Source organism: Artemia sp. Qi Xiang Cuo, chromosome 4 (assembly GCF_049724085.1).
Source record: "Artemia sp. Qi Xiang Cuo chromosome 4, ASM4972408v1, whole genome shotgun sequence".
In the NCBI taxonomy this organism is placed as follows: domain Eukaryota; kingdom Metazoa; phylum Arthropoda; class Branchiopoda; order Anostraca; family Artemiidae; genus Artemia; species Artemia sp. Qi Xiang Cuo.
In genome coordinates this window covers 19,634,740-19,654,268 of record NC_142797.1, presented here as the reverse complement: position 1 = coordinate 19,654,268, position 19,529 = coordinate 19,634,740, and positions in this window count along the sequence as shown.

Genomic DNA, 19,529 nt, shown 5'->3' with positions numbered 1-19,529 from the left:
AAATATAGTCTTATTCATTCTAAACTGTAATGCAGTTCAGACCGTGAATATACAACAACAACAGAAAACAAAAATCATTACTGAATTGGCAAAAACATACATCCCTAATCACATGCTCATTCAAGCAAAAAAAGATCTTACTCTACTATTAACAAAGCTGAACATTGATACACAGTCATATGAAAATTAAATCAACAACACAACACATATCAACGCTCCAGTGGAATGTAAGATCACTTACAGAAAATAAGTTAAATGAACTAATATCTTTTATGAATAATAATTCGATTGATATTGCTTGCTTCCAGGAAACTCATTTAAACCAAAATCAACAAATTAAGTCTCTGGGATATACTATCCTGAGAAAAGATAGATCATCAGGGAGAAGAGGAGGTGGCGTAGCTTTCTTAATTAATAATAAAATACAATTCTGTGGCATCAACTTTCCTGATTTTGTAAATGATGTTGATACAATTGGTATCAGTGTTTGGCTGAATAATACCAAAACTTACATAATAAGCTTTTATAACGCTAATGGCCAAACCACAGATGCCATGGATTTCTTCAGTTATATAAGTAATCCTAATATGTTGAAAAATATCATTATTTGTGGAGACATTAATGCCCACAACCTTTTGTGGGGGAATAAAGCTGGTAAGTTCATTGAGCGTATGACTTCAAATAATATTGAATTAGCTGTTGCTACCCCTCCAAACCTGAATACATGTTTCAACCCCAAAAGTGCCAGTTCTCTACAATTGACCTACAAATTGTGTCATTACATATTTTGAATAAAATTTGTATAAATAAAATTGATAGTCTATGTACTGACCACTTTGCCATAGTTTGCTCCCTAAATGAACCTGCTGAAACTCTATCACATACCTCCAAATATATCAACACTAAAGCAAATTAGCCTATGTTCCAAAATAAGCTAAATGATGGAAATTACAACTTTCACCCAAAATTCATGCATTTCAAACGCAACAGCTGACACACATGCTGAAGTTTTGGCATCTTTACTAATAAATACAGCTAATCATGCTATCCCCAGGACACCACCCAAGAAAACCTTCCCTAAACACATTCCCAAAGCATGGTGGACGAATGAGTGCCAAAATAAATGGAGAACAAAAAGGCAGCTAGGAGAACATTCCTAAAAAAAACATTACCTGTTACATGTTTAAAAAAATTACAAGCAGAATCTAATCTAAAAAGGACTATAATAATTGCTAAATATAACTACTGGAATAATTTTGCAAAGAATCTCTCCAAAGAAACACGTGAGCCAATTATACATAAAGACATAAGCCACATCTGTGGGAAAGACTTCCCCCAACCCACTCCTGTATGAGCTTATACATAATAATACCCATTTTGACAATGATAATGAAAAGGCTAAGCTATTTGCCACTCTTTTTGTTAATAAGCTAACATCAAATAATTGCAGCAAAACGTGCCCAATTCCTATGAACCCAAATTACGAACCTCGTCCAGGATCCGAGTATATAACCAACCCATCTTCAATCCAGGAAATGAATAATGCACTACATCATATTAGGACCAAGACTAGCGGCAGCTATGACAATATACACCCTACATGGATGAAGAATCTCACCCCTTCATATAAACAAGAACTTCTAAATTGTTATAATCATGCTTGGGCTTCATGTATTTTCCCCAATATCTGGAAATGTTCGTCTCTCCTACCAATCCTAAAGAAAAATAAACCCAAAAATAACCCTGAGTCTTATAGGCTCATAATGATTGCTCCTGTGAGGGGGAAAATAATGGAGAAAATGATCTATTATTGACTCCTCTGGTTTGTTGAAAGAAATAATATGATCCCTCACACTCAAACTGGTTTCAGGAAAAACCATTCCTCAACAGATGCTTTCATATTGTTAACAAATGCAATAAATGAATCATTCTAAAAAAAATAATGTCCTAGTTGCAGCTTTCCTAGATTTTGAAGGGGTATATGACAATGTGAACCACCAAACCCTTTTAAATAAACTTGCAAACCTTGGACTACCCCCCAAGCTAGTATTTTTTATAAAATATTTCATAGAATTGCGAAGTTTTATTGTATGTGTAAGTTCAGCCTCTTCACCCCAAAAGACAATAACCAAAGGCCTTCCTCAGGGAGCAGTCCTCAGCTGCCTCCTCTTTGCCCTATATCTCTGGGACATGAACCTCCCCCTCACGAATCTACAATATGTTGATGATCTAGTACAATGGTCATCTGGTGACACCTTTGATATTGCACAGTCAAAGCTGCAAAAGTCACTTTTCCAATTTGAAAAATTCTCTCAACATTCAGATTTACCCATTCCACCTACCAAGTCAAAAATAATCCAATTTCACCGAAAGTGAAATCATGTTAATGCAAGACTAACTCTAAATGGAACAACTATTCCAGAAGATAATCATATTAACTACCTAGGTGTCATGCTTGACCAAAAACTTAACTTCCACCTCCACATTTCAAACACAATAAAAAAATGCTATAGAAAAACAAATATACTAAAAAGACTTCTTTTCACACCTTGGGACTGTAAGGAGAAAACCTTACTCCAGTTTTATAAATCACATCTAAGACCCCATATTGACTATGGGCTCATCATCTATGGTGCATGTGCAAAGACACAGATGCAAAAATTGAAACAATACAAAACGATATAACACGTCTCATAATTGGTCTTAGGGAACCCACAAGCACCAAGTTTTTGCTTATGGAGAGTGGATTAACAACAATAAGGGAGAGACGTAGCCTTCTCTTGATAAAACATCTTACAAAAATTGTATCAAATAGCTCACACACCCCACGTAATTGGTTAAGAAATCCAGCCATGTATAGAGGCGTTGCAGATGAGTATCCCAATATTCAGAAGAAGTTCCCTGTATCCGCAAAGTCTATTTCACCTACTTTCCCCCAATCCCCTCCATGGAATTGGTCAATCCCCATAATAAATACCGATTTCTCAAAGTGGACTAAAGATTTAACCCCCATTGTTTTTGTCCAGAAAAAAAAATGCTGAACTTAATACAATTACTTGCAAAAACCATTTCCAAATATTTGTTGATGGGTCCAAAATAAATGAGAAGGTAGCAAGTGGTGCTTTCCTTCCTCACCTGAAAATTGCAATGGGTGAGAGTTGTATAATAATGTATCTATAATGTCTGCAGAGTTAAATGCCATAATCATGTCATTGGAACACCTTATGGAAAACCGACCTTTGATTGCTAATTCAAATAATATTATATTTATATATATATTATATTCGGCTGTAATATATATTATATATTATATTATATATAATATATATTATATATATATTATATATATTATTATTATAATATATATTATATAATATATTATTATATAATATATTATTATTATAATATATTATTATTATATATATATATTATTATAATATATATTATATTATATTATATTATATTCGGCTGTAATATATATTCGGCTATAATATATATTATATTCGGCTGTGTCCGAAAGTTGTTTTATCTTGGATAAATCGCTGGATTTTTGTTGGATTTTTCATTCGGACTAGGATAATTGGCTGGATAATCTAGCGACTTCAGCTAACCAAAAATCCAGTGAAAATGTAAAATTTTTGAGCTGGATTTTCAGAAGAAAAGAAATTATTACATGAAATTGAAACTTAAAGGTATCTACAAACTACCAAAGTAAAATGGACAGAAAGAACCATGCTTGTAAGTGTAGGAAATAAAAGTGAATATAGGAAATTTGAGAAATGAACTAAAAATCTTCACTTCCTCTTATTTTGTTTGATTACAATCTTGTAAATAGCCTACCCTCTTCTGAAACAGGTTACAGACATTGGTGTATTTGTAATTTACAACATAGTTTAGCTAGGATGAAAGTGAATGAATCAATTAAATGCCTTTTCTTATGCTCTTATATAGTTCAATAATTGTTTCTGGGACAAATTCCATTTTGAGCCCTCAATGAGACATCAAAAGGCAACAGTTCATAGTTGCCAAAAGGATAAGATCCTAGTTTAGCCACTTTTTCCTGTCTTGGACAGTGGTTAGGTTAGGAAAAGTTTTCAGTAATGAATTTGTCTTCTTAATGAATTATGACCTGGAAATTTTCATACTTGACCTATTGAAATTTTGATCAAAGATCAGGTTACATAACGTTCAGTTTTCACCTTATTTTTCTCTGGTCCCAGTTCTAAAAATAAAAGTCCTGTAATTTGAGTAAAATTTTGAGCCATATGGTTTTTTTTTCTAAATAAAGCTGTTTTTTTTTCAAAAACCCCTTTGTTGTACTTACAAAAATATTTTTTCAAGGTCATCAAAGGTCACTGCACTCTAGAAGGAGAAAAAATAGAGTTTTGTTCTTCAAAATACGTTCCCAGGACATACTTTAGTCTGTAGACCTATCCCTGAAAGTTTCATTTTTGTATACAAGATATAAAAGTAGCCTAGGTAAAAAAGTATTTTACAAAAAAAATTTTAAAAACATATTGAGAAAAAAAAAACAGTGATAACCATTGGTCTTTGCAGCTGATTCAGGTATGGTATTTTTTTTTTTTAAGTCTTCATAATAAAATTGAGAATTTTTTAAATAGCCAGAAACTCTACAATATTACCACAGCAAAAATGATGTCTTTTTGAGGGGTTTTCCATATATATAAAAGTCTTCCTTCAAATTTTTTTTTTCAAAATAAAGTTTTATGGTAAAATCCTAGTCTAGCTACTTTTTGCTATATTGGAAAGGGTTTAGGATTATTGACCTTTCATAACTGTATATTTAATTAAGAAAGGCTAAAAAGTGAGCTTTATTTCTGTTCGTTCAGTAGACAAACTAGGGGTTTTTAACAGTCTTATAGATTAACTATTGATAAGCAATACAAAACAATTTGACTTATAAGAATGTTCTAAGCTGATTTCAGAAGGTTTAATTTTGTAAAATCCAACAAATAATATTTATCAGCAAATTGTCTGTTGGACCACCAAAAAATGCATTTAAGCAGTTATTTTTTTTCTTTTTTAGGGTCAGATGAGGAGACTAAAGAATTTATTTCATTGAGGATAAAGTACAATGGTCATTTTAACAAAGAAAGAAATTCTGCCCAAACATGGTATACTGTGATTATACATGAACTAGGTCTAGACACTGTTAAGATGCCATGGACAGTAGCTAAAAAAAACGGAAGAATTTGCTAGCAAAGTATAAGTCAATTATAGATTGGCTCAAAAGGCCAGTAAAAGGTAGTGGAATTGGAACAGAAGATGATATTGACGAATTGACTGATGAAGAAGCAATATTTTTGGATATTGATTGGCCATATTTTGGCGCAATCCATAAGTTTATGGACAAAAATCCCATAATTTTACCAGTATCAGTATTATCAAGTTCAGGGTTAACAGTCCAAGGAGGTTTATCAACAAGTAGGGGAATTAGCAAAGGATCCCAGAAAAGGAAAGTTGAAGAGGAAAGCCCCCACAGGATCCAAGTCAAAAATAAAAGGTTACTTATCTGCACAGAGACTGAGAATCTCTCCCTTGTTCCCTTCAATGAAGGTGAATTACATAATGAAAAGGAAAAAGAAGCCCCCCCCACAGTCACCTGCTAAATTCTTCCCCTCTTCAGGCAGTTCCCATGACTCATCTACCCCAAAATCACAGATTGGGAGACAAATTTTTAGAGATGAGAGCCAACAAACATTCAGCTTCTGGCCAGGTAACTGTCCAATTTTTTTAAACTTAAAGGGTTATCAAACTCCTGTGGAAAAGAAAGGTTACAAGCAAGTTTTTAATACCCCCCCCCCCCCCATTATACTTTCTCCTTTTTTTCTAAATTATATGAAAGTTTTTTAGCTGGATGGTTGAAAGTAAAGATGATGGCAATTGTAAATTTATGCTCAACATTCACCAACCACTATCTTGTTCACCTTATGAACAAAAAATGTGTTACGACTGAAAAAAACAACACCTTGCTAGATATTAGTTTTGGACTTGCAAAAACTTTTTATGTAATAAGCCAAAATGCATGGGTAGAAAAGATATAAAAGGAATTTTAATTCCACCCCTTTTTAATTAGAATCATTGTTTCTCATCTCTAAGAGAAAACAAGTTGATCAAATACTTTTATGTATATCCTGATCACCTCCCAATTTAAAATGGTGTGCTACAAGGAACCCTATTAAGTCTACTTTTATTTCTTACAATGATAACTAACATTGGTGTTCTGTCTGATCTAGCACTCATAGAAGCTTGTTTCAGAAGTCCAAAAAGTAGCCCAATTGATATCTTGGAACAAATACCAGATTTCGCTGCTACTAACAATATGACAACTATGCCTAAGATATACCTAATCCTGGAATATGCCAGTTCTGTTTGGCATCCTGGTATCTCCAATGAATTGTTAGAAAGAATAGAGTCAATGTAAAAAAAAACTGCCTAAGAATTATTTTCAATGAGGGTTGAAGTCTCTTCTATCTTGAGCCAATCTGGGCAGCATAGTAAGCATGTTAAATATATTATGTTTATCCCACCTCCTTTTTACCTAAAAAATGTTAAGTTTACAAATTAGTTATTTTTATAATTAAATTGTGTTTTGTAGATTAGTTCTCCAAGTTTTTAACTGTTTTGAAACTTTTATTATTATATTTACTTTATTTTTTTTTTTTGTTTACCCTATATTACGAATTGTGCCCAGTTGGGTTTCTAATATACATTTAAAAACATTTTAATGATATATTATTTTACAATGCTTAGTCCTCTCATAGTCATAGTGGCTACCATGCTTCATCAGACAGACCAAGAAATCCAACACTAGGAGACAAAAAAAAAATCATTTCAACAGGAATTTTTGGAAAAAATCAAAGATTCAAACCATCATCTCAAAGAGGCCTGTATTGCTTTTGTAGAAACTTTCAGATCCACAACTCAGCTCCTTGATCGGCTGGTTGGAGTTATGGAAAAAAAATGTGATTTTTAAGCTTGTTTTTTTTTAATTAATTACCTTTTTTGTAAAAATATAAGTGAACTTTTTAAACATTATTTTTCAATGATTTTTTTATACATATTGCATAAGACTTCTTTTGCAGACACTACAGTAAAAAAAAGTGCTGCTTCAAACACCACATCAAAATACAATTGTTGTTGCCATAGTAATTTAATCCCAGCTTGCCCCTCCGCTTAATGGGACCAGCACTCTATACAAAACGTTACTATATTTTTGTTTTCCATTACTTCTGTACTCATTTCTCATCAACAGTTGGTTCAGAATGAGAAATGATGACAATTTAATAAAGACAAAGTCAACAATGTACTTTGTGTAAGCTAGGTCGACATCTGACCCAGCTAGAAGAGCTCAGACAATTGTCATGGTAATAACCATTATATTTGGAAACAGTGAACTTTTTGATATAAAATATAACATACACACAGTAAATATAAGTGAAATATACACAAGATATAAGTGAACGTTTTTAAGTCTGATTTTTCAATAATTTTTTTTTTATACATATTGCATAAAACTTCTTTTGCAGATACTACAGTAAAGGAATGCTGCTTCAAACACCACGTCAAAATACAATTGTTGCTGCTGTAGTAACCTAAACCCAGCTGTACCCTTCCCTTACTGGGACCAGCACTCTATACAAAACTTTACTTTATTTTTTTCCATTACTTTTGTTCTCGTTTCTCATCAACAGTTGGTTCAGAATCTGAAATGATTACAATTTAGTAAAAAGAAAAAGTCAAATCTTCTGTGTGTAAGCTAGGTTTACATCTGACCCAACTAGAAGAGCTAAGACACAATTGTCATGATAATAAACATTATATTTGGAAACAATGTTGAATAGGAAACAGAATGATACTACTTGTATGTCATCACAGTGTTTACAAACATACAAGGTCTATGTGATAGAAGAAGATTTGACTTACAGGTGGGTAGGTTCATCCCTAAAATAATTTATTATATTGCAACTTTCTCTGTAGTTACCAATTGGTAAAAACAAACAACTTGAATACACAAAATGTTTTTCACAAAAAAAAAATCTTCAAAAGAAAAGGAAAGAGCTACATTAAATCAAAGCTACATGAAACATAAGATACATTAAAAATTAGCAGAAATAGAATAAAAAAATTAAAGCATGAAATGACCATTTAGTTCCATCAATAAATAAATGAAACTGAAGACAAACAGAAATTACAAATAAATAACTGAGTAGAGCTAAAAAAAGCAGAATCTAAGAGGAATAGAGCTACCCCCTCCCCCTTTATACGTTCTAAGGACCAGAAACCCATTTGTAATTTACTGAAGTTAAAAACGAGAAATAAAATACATTTTGTTTTCAGTAAAGGTCAAATTATATTTCAGTTTCGTGAAATTGTGATGATGTAGTATACAGATATTATCACCAGCAGCTTTTTATCTGAATTTAATGCAGAAGACTCTTTGAAAGCTTTCAAGTAAATTGAAATTAACTTTAGAAAGATGCATAATAACAATAACAAAATACCTTATTTTGCCTGAAAATTAACTTATAAAAACTTAAAAGCAAAAAACCTGGAAAAAGTAATGTAAAAATAATTATCCCAGTAACTTAAGATGTGCCAGGCAACTAGGAAGGTTTTGATGATGACAGCTTAGGGTAGATTTGAGCTAGGTTAAGTTTTTAACCCTTCTCATATATTTATAACTAAATTTATTACTAATCAATGAGATTGTATACGCAAGTTCGGGCCCCCCCCTCCCCCGCCTCACACATGGGGATAAAAAGGTCCACGACAATTTTTTTGATTTCTCTAAAATTGTATCCCTAATTTTTTGGACAAATTGGGACCTTATACTCTAGGAAAAATGGAAAACAAAATATTAGTTCCCATAAAAAAGGGGAATTAGTAAAAATATTAGTTCCATAGGATTGAAACATTAGGTCCCTTTTGACCTTTTGTAATCTTTTTTGAGTCAGCCTTGTTTTTTATCCAAATAATGTTCTATTTGATGAAAACTGTAAAAAAAACTCTTAATCTATATACATTTTGTAATTAAAAAATAATAAAAACATTTGACCACATGTGCATCAAATTTCCATAGTTATCCAAAGTAGATGTGGTCAGTGCTTGGCACTGGCGTGAAATTACTCCTTGTTCTTTGAGTCAAAAACTGAGCAAATAATTCATTTCTGCGTTCCACACCAGCTGCTTCGTCATCGTAATCTACTCTGCTCCTAGAGTGAAGATTTGATTCAGTACTAGTACTTACATCAAAATTTGACCAGTCACCTGGGTTAGTTACACAAACATTATGTAGGATACAACAGCACATAGCAACTTTACTCACATTGCGTGTTTTTACTGATAAGTCTTTGTCAAAAATGGATCTCCATCTAACTTTTAACAGACCAAAGGCAATTTCTATGCAGACCCGAACCCTTGACAATGCAGTATTAAAATTTTTCTTTAAAGAATCACCTGCTGCTTCTGGTCCTCTGAAGGGTGTTATTAAGGATATAGGATTTACTAGGCAAGGGTAACCAGATTCCCCACGCAGGAAATGTCCCTGGGGAGGGTACAATGAATCCTTAAACAAATCTGAATTTCTTAGTACCCTTGCATCATGGACAGATCCTGGATATCCAACAAAGACATTCAAGAATGTCTTGTCTGCATCACAGACAGCCTGTAATTGGATACTTGTTTGCTTTTTGCGGTTAATGTGGGGAACCTTTTGGCCTGCTTGCACATGACAATTTATATGTGTACCATCAATGGCACCAGCAGTACATAAAAAAACACTAGATCTTGCTTTTTCAGCAAACTTTTCTCCAATCAAATTTACTTCAGCCCCAGTAGGCACCTTGATAACATGTTTACAGAGGGAAAGCAATACATTGATTTTTCTGTGCACAATATCACAAACACTCTGTCCTGGTATACCTGAAGCAAGTCCAACCATCCTGTAAGAAGCACCTGTAGCTAACCAGGCAAGTAGCACACACCACTCAACCTCATCTGACCAGCCTTGTAATTTATGGTTCTCAGTCAATTGGAGAAGAACACCAAATGCAGGAAGGGAGATCCTAAAATGGCTTCTGAACAACTCAGGTTTATCAAAGAACGTAAACATCTTTGGAGTCATTTGAATGTCACAATACACATGTGGTTTATGAAAAAAAATCATGGTACGGTACAAAAAAAGTCTATTTATATTATAATTTAAAAAGGATAAAAAATTAATAGACTAATATACTCTCGCCAATAGCTACTGTCACTAACAACTATCTGGTCTCAATTTATATATATTTTTTCAGTGTCTATCACAGAGATGCTTGTAGTGATGGCACTATCTTTGGGGTTGCCTATATTAGTAGTGTCAATGGATGTGAGTCCATGCCTCCCCAGATTTTTAAACACAACTTTTGTAGTTTCAAAAATTTATCCAAATTTTTACCTCTGCAAAATAGCTACAAAATGCTACTCCATTCCAGTGCAGAAATCAGACTATACTGTTGCTGGAGATGGTTTTCCATTATTTCAAGAAGCATTAATAGTTGCTGCATCTATTAATAACACTACGTTTGGGGTTGTTTTTAAAAATGGCTCCAATAAGTGTGCAACCCCATGCCTCCCCAGATTTTTAAACACAACTTTTGTAGTTTCAAAAATTTATCCAAATTTTTACCTCTGCAAAATAGCTACTGCCACTCCATTCCAGTGCAGAAATCAGAGTATACTGTTGCTGGAGATGGTTTTCCATTATTTCAAGAAGCATTAACATTTGCTGCAAGTATGATGAAACAATATGTAGAATACTGATGATCTCCTCATCCACTGTAATAGAGTTATGAACAAATTATTTTTGAGTTAAAACTCTTTCTTAAGTAGTTGTTAGTAAATTATGGATCTTAATTTGCTGCTAGGCCTAAATTAAGATAAAGTACAACATTCAACATTGATAAAATTTGCGATAGAAATTAGATGTATTCCGTTAGATTACTTTTGTGATAAAATATTCAACTAGATGTACATTAAAAATTTTAACATCATCAGTATGAAACAAAGTACACAACCATTGTTTCAATTAGATTTGTCTCTAATTTTAATGATGATGATACTTGTAATCCCACACGTTGAGATGCATGCTTAAAGCATTAATTTGAACATATTGAAAGAACATCAACATAAATATTTTCCAAAAAACATGTCCTATTTGATTACTCTTATGTTAGCATCAACACACAAATCGTTGGGTTTAGCCCTTCCTAAAATCCTCTTCAGAACTCTATTCATCCATTGTTTTACTTAACAGATATCACTGCAGAGGTTGTCTTAAATCACTCTTACCAAAGGATGATCCCTCCCCCAAAAGAAACTCCTGCATATTTTCCAAGTGTTAGCTACATATTTATTAAGGAAAAGAAAGTAATTGGCCTACTATAACAATTCCCTTTCTTTCATTATCTAATGATTTTCATCCAAGCCTTATTGCAGCTGACATTAAGGTTTTTAGTGTTTTATCAATCATAACAGTAATGAGCAGTCATTATTGGAGATAAAAAAATACTTATTAGCGATTTGTTGATCAATCCCTACTACTTGGAACATTGACCATGTCTGCTGAAAGCTCACCATTGAGAATGAATACCAATAACAATTGCATTACTGAAGTGGAAATAACTCCTTTTCAAAACAAATTAAAAGTACCAGTAATTGGACAAGGCCTATTATTTATTCTTCTTTATTCTTTTGTATCATGAAAACAGGATTCACTTTATTTGCATTAAAGCAGAATTACTATAAATCATGAAATTTAATAAAATTTTGTATAGCTTGGTGCTGTAACCAGCGATTGATGTACAGATGGGATACAATTGTTTTGTTAAAAATATTACATTTGGCAATGAATTATAATTTAACAATCTTACAAAGTAGCTGAGTTAGACCAATTCAATTCTCAAGGATTTATCAAGAGCCTTACCAATCTCATTGGAAGAAACTTAAGCACCTATTTCCTTCCAAAATGCACTGACCTTTGATACCTTGGAAATACTCTAGATGAGCAACTTTTTGCTATCTTGGAGAGGGGGTAGGCTAGGGAAATGAAACTTTTTGGAATGAATCTACAGAATAAAGTTCATCATGGAAAGGTAATTTTAAGTACTAGTAAATATAGAGCAGTCCATATTATTGACCTACAAATAATGTGAACATACCAATCAATATATTTTTTCTGAATATAATAATTAATTTTCTTCCAAATAAAATTTTCAGCCCTTTTTGGACACTTAAAACTGATAAATTCTTTCAAAAGCTTTCGGGTATAAAAAAAGGTTAAAATTATTATTTCAAACTTACTATTTCATCATAAATGCATTTTGTAAAAGTTATATAACTAACATTTATTTGTCCTGAACGAGTTGAATATAATAAATTCAAACAAGTTGTGCCATATTTTCTTCTTATTCTGTTAGGCCACTTAAAACTGCTGTTCAGCCTAAATGGAAAACAAATATCAAAGCTGACAGAAGAAACATGGTGGATGGTAAAATGGAGATTTTGTTTTGATTTTTTTTTCCACCTTGTGACAGGTTAGGGCTCAAAATTGAATTTGCAAGAAAAGTGATTATTATATTCAGAAAGAGCTTAAAAAGGGTATCAGTTGGTATTTTCACTTTATTTGTAGGCCAATAATATGGACTGCTCCATGTTTACTGAAGTATATATCTCCACTCCTTCTCCTTTAGAGGGTGCTGAGCTGCTGACCTTTAAAATCTTAGTATTATAAAAGTTAAACCTTTTAAAATTACTCTTCAGCTAAAGCAAAGTACATGGAAAGCCAAATAACAGTAATCGCAACTTCAAAAATAAATCCGGAGAAATAAAATGAAAATTGAGATATATGATATTTTGTCAAAATTTGAGTGGTGTCAAGTAGGCAAATTTTTTTTTACTTAGAAACCAGGAGGGTTCCAGCCCAGTAACTTCGCAATAGGACTATATTCCTGGAGTATGCTTTGTCACTTGCATGATATTTCCTCTACCTAATGTTCTTCTAATATGTTTCTCGGATACTCAGTATTAAGGAAACATGTCAAAGTAAGATAAAAATATACTACCTTAGAAACAAATTTGAGCTATATATTTTCATATTAGGGAGTGGGGGTAAAGTATAGCAGGTCTGCATGACTAATGTGTTTGGTACAATTATTGGGCATAATATGTAGTAAGAATTGTTTTCTAACTTCACACTGTCCAACTACTTTCCTCTTACCTCCCCCCCTAATGTGCAAATACATAGGCCAAATTATATATTTTCCACCTATTCCGTCACTTCTCTTTGTCTTGTCTCACACTAAGCTGAAAGAAGCTAACAAAAGAAAGATGGTTCTATAATGCATCAAGGAATGAACAACTTGAGTGGTAGGGGCTTTAGCATGCAAGTAATATGCTTTTAAGCCCTGGATTCACTACTGAAAGTTCCATTTTCTTAACATAACCTCTCTAAGATAGCAAAGAGTAGCTAGTCCATAGTTTTACCAAAATTCTACTCAAATAACAAAGATTGTATCTTCTAAACTAAAACCAGAGAAAAGTATACTGAAAATGAAAGTATAGTCATTTTTTCAAAATTCCAGTATCTAGAATTTTAACCTGTGAAAAGCACAAGAAAAGACAAAGTGATATATTTATTTTCATCCTATCTAAACTATGTTGGCAACTGCAAATTTACCTCTGGAAGTTTCATATAGCTAAATTAATTTAGTAAAAAAGGCTTTTAATAATCAAATTGTATAATCATACTCTTTTTATTTAGCTAGTTCAGAAAAAAAAACCGATTAAAGTCACTAGTTCGTCCCAATAATTCTCCTTCAGTTTTCAGAATATATAGCACATTAGCTTTCGGACAATCAACGTTGGATATTTCATTGAGTTTTGTGCTGGATTTCATCTTTCGGACACAGCCATAGGCTGTATAGAAGTAGTGAAGTTTATTCTGACTCTTTATCAAGCCTTGAGTTGCTGTCTTCAGCTCCTCAGTATAAGTTGGATATTGACACTTATCATTGTATTAGTATTATTGATAAACTTGCTTCAAGTGGCATAAGAACTTATCTTCAGTATATTCCTAGCCACTTTGGCATAAATGTTAATCCTCAGTTAGACGAAATATCAAAAAATGCTATGAATTTACCAACCACGTAGGAGTCCAATCCCCATTAGAGATATTTGCTGATAGAGGCTATCAGATATTATGTTTAATAAGAATAATCCTATTCTTTCCCCCTTTCCCAAGAAGTATTTTTTCCAAAATTTATCATAGAATTTGTTCTGGAACAAATGGACTAAATTTTCTTGCATTCTCCTATCAGTTTCCTAATTCATGTGGTTCAGTTCCCTGGTCCCCTCTTTGCAGGTATCGTAATATGAATAATGAAACAATTGACCACTGCCTGTTTGAATGTAATATGCTGACGTCTGCACAACATACCTTGCTTTGTAAACTGTTAAAATACTTCAAAATCTCACTACCAGCCAAGAGCATATCCGACTATACCTGCACACAGAGCACAGAAATCGATATCTATCATCTTATATTTGAACTCCTTGAGTCAAAAGATCTACTGAAAGATATCTGAGGATATCTAATAAATAAGAGGCAACCAAGCCAGTAGCTCTGTAGCCCACAAAGCAAAAGAAAAGGGGCTAAATAGTATCAACTGAAAAGCCCGCCTGCTGTGAAATAGAAGAAGAAGAAGAAATTAAGGTAAAATTCTACTTTAGGTACTTTTGGCTATTTTGGAAAGGGGTTAGATTAGGAAAGTGAAACTTCCAGGGATGGGTCTATAGGCTAAAATATATCCTGGGAAGGTATTTTGGAGTAACTATCTCCACTCATTCTCCCTCTAGAGGGTCCAGAAATTTGCCTACATAACCTATTGAAATTTTAACAAAACAACATTTTAGCTTAATGTTTAGTTATGAGTTTCTTTTTCTCTGGCTTTAGTTCTGAAAATGCAATTCCTGTTATTTGAGTAGAATTTTAAGCCATATCAATGTTGTTTTTTTTTTAAACTTAGGAAATATATTTGCATAGGCTATCTTTAAACCCTTATAAATTGGATTGAGCAAAGTTGTGAAGCTGAACACAATTTGTTGTACTTCATTTAAGCAGAAGATATTTTGCAGAGTTTCACTTTTGTAACACACATATTTTTAAAGGTCATCAAAGGTCATGACCCTTTAGAGAGAGAAGGATCATTGGTAGGTACTTCAAAATACCTTCCCAGAACATACTTTAGCCTGCAGACCCATCCCTGAAAGTTTCTTTTTTCTAACCTAACCTTTTCCAAAGATAGCCAAAAGTAGAATTTTACCAACTAAAGTATAGCCCAGGAAGGTATTTTGAAGAACATACCTCCACTCCTCCCCCTCTTTATAAAGCAGATTATTGCACATGAATGCTTATTTTTGCTCACATTTCATCATATATTAGCCTATTGTTTTAATCATAAATCAGTGTTTACATTACAAAATTTTACCTCTTAACCTTGTTTATTAAAGTGTAATCCACAATCCTATTTCCATTTTATAACAATTCCCTTTAACTAATTACTGACCTAGGTCTGTATCTTTAATTACATGATTACAGGATCCTGTAATTACAGGATTGGTCTACTTAGAAGGAAACACTAACTACAAAAGAGTGATTGAATGTATTTAAGTCCTATTTCAAACTCCAAATATGATGTTCTCTTAATTTATATTTTTGCTACGTCCCTGCCTAATTTTTCAAAACAAATAAAGGTCTAGAATAGCTTTGCTTCAGAAGGCAACATGCTGAAACAAAAGAGCAACCATTTTTGTTTTTGTGTTTTGTAAAATTAATCAAATCAGCATAAAAATAGGAAAAGAATATTAAAAACTGGAAAATATTCAAATTAGTTAAAATCTTATACAAATCTTAAAGCAATAACATATAGCACAAACTATATATATCCCATACATTATCTGTTTGTTGAATTTGTAAAAGTATAATGCACATAACATTACACTATTTCATTAAAAATTCCCTTGGGAGTAGTGAAAAAGAATTTTATTTGAATGTGTTTATGTTCAGTGTAGGTCTGAACATTGATGCTGAGATGGTTATTTAGATAGCTGGATTGTGAGTTTTAACTTTGTTTTCTTTTGGCATTCTTTTTAATTTTCAAAGGTCTGAAAATATAAGGGAGTTAGAAAAAAATAATTCTAAAATGAAAAAGGTATATTTTACATGACCATTATAAAATCAAAGCATGGTACCTAGTTAGAAAAGGGGGAAGAGCTTATGGTGAATTTATAGATATTTTCATAACTGAGCTATGAATTAGGTGAGCATTAGGTCCACTTTTATTCTTGATTTATATTAACGACTTATGGTTTTCTGTTTTGGATTTTTTAGATAGTGCACATTCTAATTGTTGGGTGATTATTCCAAGTTTTGCAGATAATACCCATTTTACTGCCGCAGTAAAGACTGAATCTGATTTAATAGAGATAATGAGAAGAGGTCTGTTAGGTATTGATAAGTAGATGAGAGTGAATAGGCTTTTGTTAAACCATATTAAATCAGGTTTTACTATATATGGTAGATCATCAAATTTTTACCCTTGGGTTGTGGATTTGCAAATGGAGAATTATGTAATTAAGCCTACAAATACTATACGTTACCTTGGTGTTATTGTGGATGAATGCCTTAGTTTTAAAAATCATCTTTCTTTTATTAGTAGTAAGATTGCAAGAAATGTTGGAATGATGAGAAAGTTAAAAAATATTTTTCAGGGTTCTGTTTTGAGATTGATTTATTTTTCGTTAGTTCACCCGTATTTGGTATATTGCATGAGTATATGGTCTAGCACATTTTAAGTGCATTTGCAGCAGTTATGTGTGATACAAAATATGGCACTGCGAGTGTTGTCCGGAGATAATCGGAGAACCTCGGTGAGATCCAAATATGTACAGTTAAATATTATCCCTGTGTCAGGTCATGGAAAATTTTATCATGGGTTATTTATGTTTAAATATTTTTCTAATTTGCTTCCCAAGTGTTTTTCAAATTTTTAAAATTTATTTATTTCTGGTGATGATGTACACAATTATCCTACTCGTCATGCTAGAGATATACGGACACCTCAAATTACTAGTACTAGATCGCTATTTTCAATACGTCATGTGGGGCCAGTTGTCTGGAATAATTTGCCTGTTTCTTTAAAAAGTTCAGCGAATCTATGTGAATTCCGTCGGGCCCTCAAAACCCTTTGTCTCCGTAGGTATGAATTTGTATGAATTTGTTTAAAGGGTGGTATAGTTGAGTCACTCTCAGGTTAGCCCGGAACCCGTTTTTCCCGTTTTTCCTATATATTTTTATTTTTTTATTTTTTTTTTTTGTTTTGTTTATTTATTATTTATGGGATGGCGGCGGGAAGTTTTGGAGTATGTGAAGTATTGATTTATGGTTATTGCGACTAGGAGCCAAGTGAGTGTAAGATTTTCATTTTTTCTTCTTTTTTTTTCTTTTTCTTTCTTTCTTCTTTTTCTTTGTTTTTTAGTATGTTATTATAAGTGTTAATTTTAAGAGGATTAATACTTCCGATCAAGCGTTAGCTTATGGAAGGTCATTTGTTTTTTTTTTTTTGTGTTGTGCTGTTTTTTGGAATAAACCCTTATCTTATCTTATCATACCACTCAATGACTTTCTTATGTTGTTTTGAAAGATAATAGTCGTTTTACTTGGAAACTAAATAAACCATATAAGACAGTACTCTTTTCTCTTATTTATAGCTATAGAAAAGTGCTAAAATATTGATTAAAAACTAATTATTTTATTTTAATTCCATTTTGTTGAAGTTATACACTCAAGAGGCATTGATTTATTATGATCCAATTGAAAAAAAAACAATCAACAAATCTTTAAAATAGCTATATTTTCTGTTAGTTATTAGCAAAGTGGGGTTGGAGGGGGGGCGGGTAAACTGAGGTCTGAGAGGGGCAGTTGCCCCCCTCCCTTCTGCCCCATAGTAAATTACACTCCTGGTTCACACATAAACTGAACTATCTGTGGCAAAATCAAGAACCAGAAAAACTCATGGGAAATATATAATTTGGAAAAGAATATATATTGGAATATTAAGAAGAAGGGAAGGTAAAGCATAGTCTAGCTGTTGTTTAAGCATGTAACTACGATTATTCGGCATGTTGTGAAGTAAGAATAATTTTCTTAAAATTTTTCCTTCTCAACAACCACAATTCTAGGCTTTTACAAAGTTGTTGGTCTAAAACCGGTAATCTAAGGTCCTTCAATTAATTTCAGAGCTTTAAATATCTGTATGGAAGGTGTTTTCAAGCTCCTCTCCTTACTTTATACATACCTACTTTCCTAAGGCTACAGAAATTGCATAAAGACAATAGTAAAGATTAGGTTTACTTCATTTCTGGTAAAGATTTTTTTTTCTCCCAATGAGTTTGGTTTCTTGAGTGGTTGGTCAACAGAGCAACCAGTAGCTGCTTTACATCATTTTTATCTGTGGCTATGGATGATAATTATCTGGTGGCAACTTTTTTTTTATATATTAAAAAAGCTTTTGATACAATATACCTCGCAAAGCTTATTGATAAGTTGGAAAATATACAAATTCGTGGAATAACCCATGATTTATGAGAGCGTATTTATCTGAAAGAAGTTTTAAAGTCCAAGTTGCTGAGGAATCATCTCATATTTTCCCACTAGAAAATTTAGGGGTACCCTAGGGGTCTGTATTTAGGCCAATGCTTTTTTTTTCATTAATATAAATGATCTTCCAAATTGCATGCCTTTGGAAGAAGAATGGCTGATATTGTTTGCAGATGACACAACAATTAGTTTGAAGATGGGAAATGAGGAGGACCTATGGTTGTCCCTCAAAACTGGTGCTTCGAATGTAAATTCTTTGTTTCATGCTGATTGGCCAATACTTAACCTAGAGAAGTAAGAATTTATTGTTTTTGGGAAAGCTTTGAGGTCAGTGAGGCATGTGTCATTTTGAACTTTAAAAATTGGAGTTTCCGCCATAGAAAGAGTGGATGTATTTAGATAGTTATGTATTTATATCGATTCAGCCTCGTCGTTTGAAGCCCATATTAATAAACACGTGGCAACAGTGTCCAGGAATCTTGGTTGTTTGCTTAGATTAAAGTTTCTATTTCCAAACCAAATCTTGAGTACTATATATTTTTCATTAGTTGAATGTTTTTTTAAATGTTTCCCGAGTGCTTAGGATGTTCATTTTCCCCTAACATTTACGAAGTCTCCAAATTGTTTAAAATAAATCAGCAACAATCCCGGCCAATTTTCAACACACCCTAGTAGGACAGCAAGTCTATTTTAAACTAAAAAGCCTTTTTTGTCTCTATAGATTCTTGTTTTGGAGAAAATTTTTCATTTCAGTTTAGGCATATTGCTTTTAAAAAGTCAGAGTTATCGATTTTTTTTTCCATAGAATGAT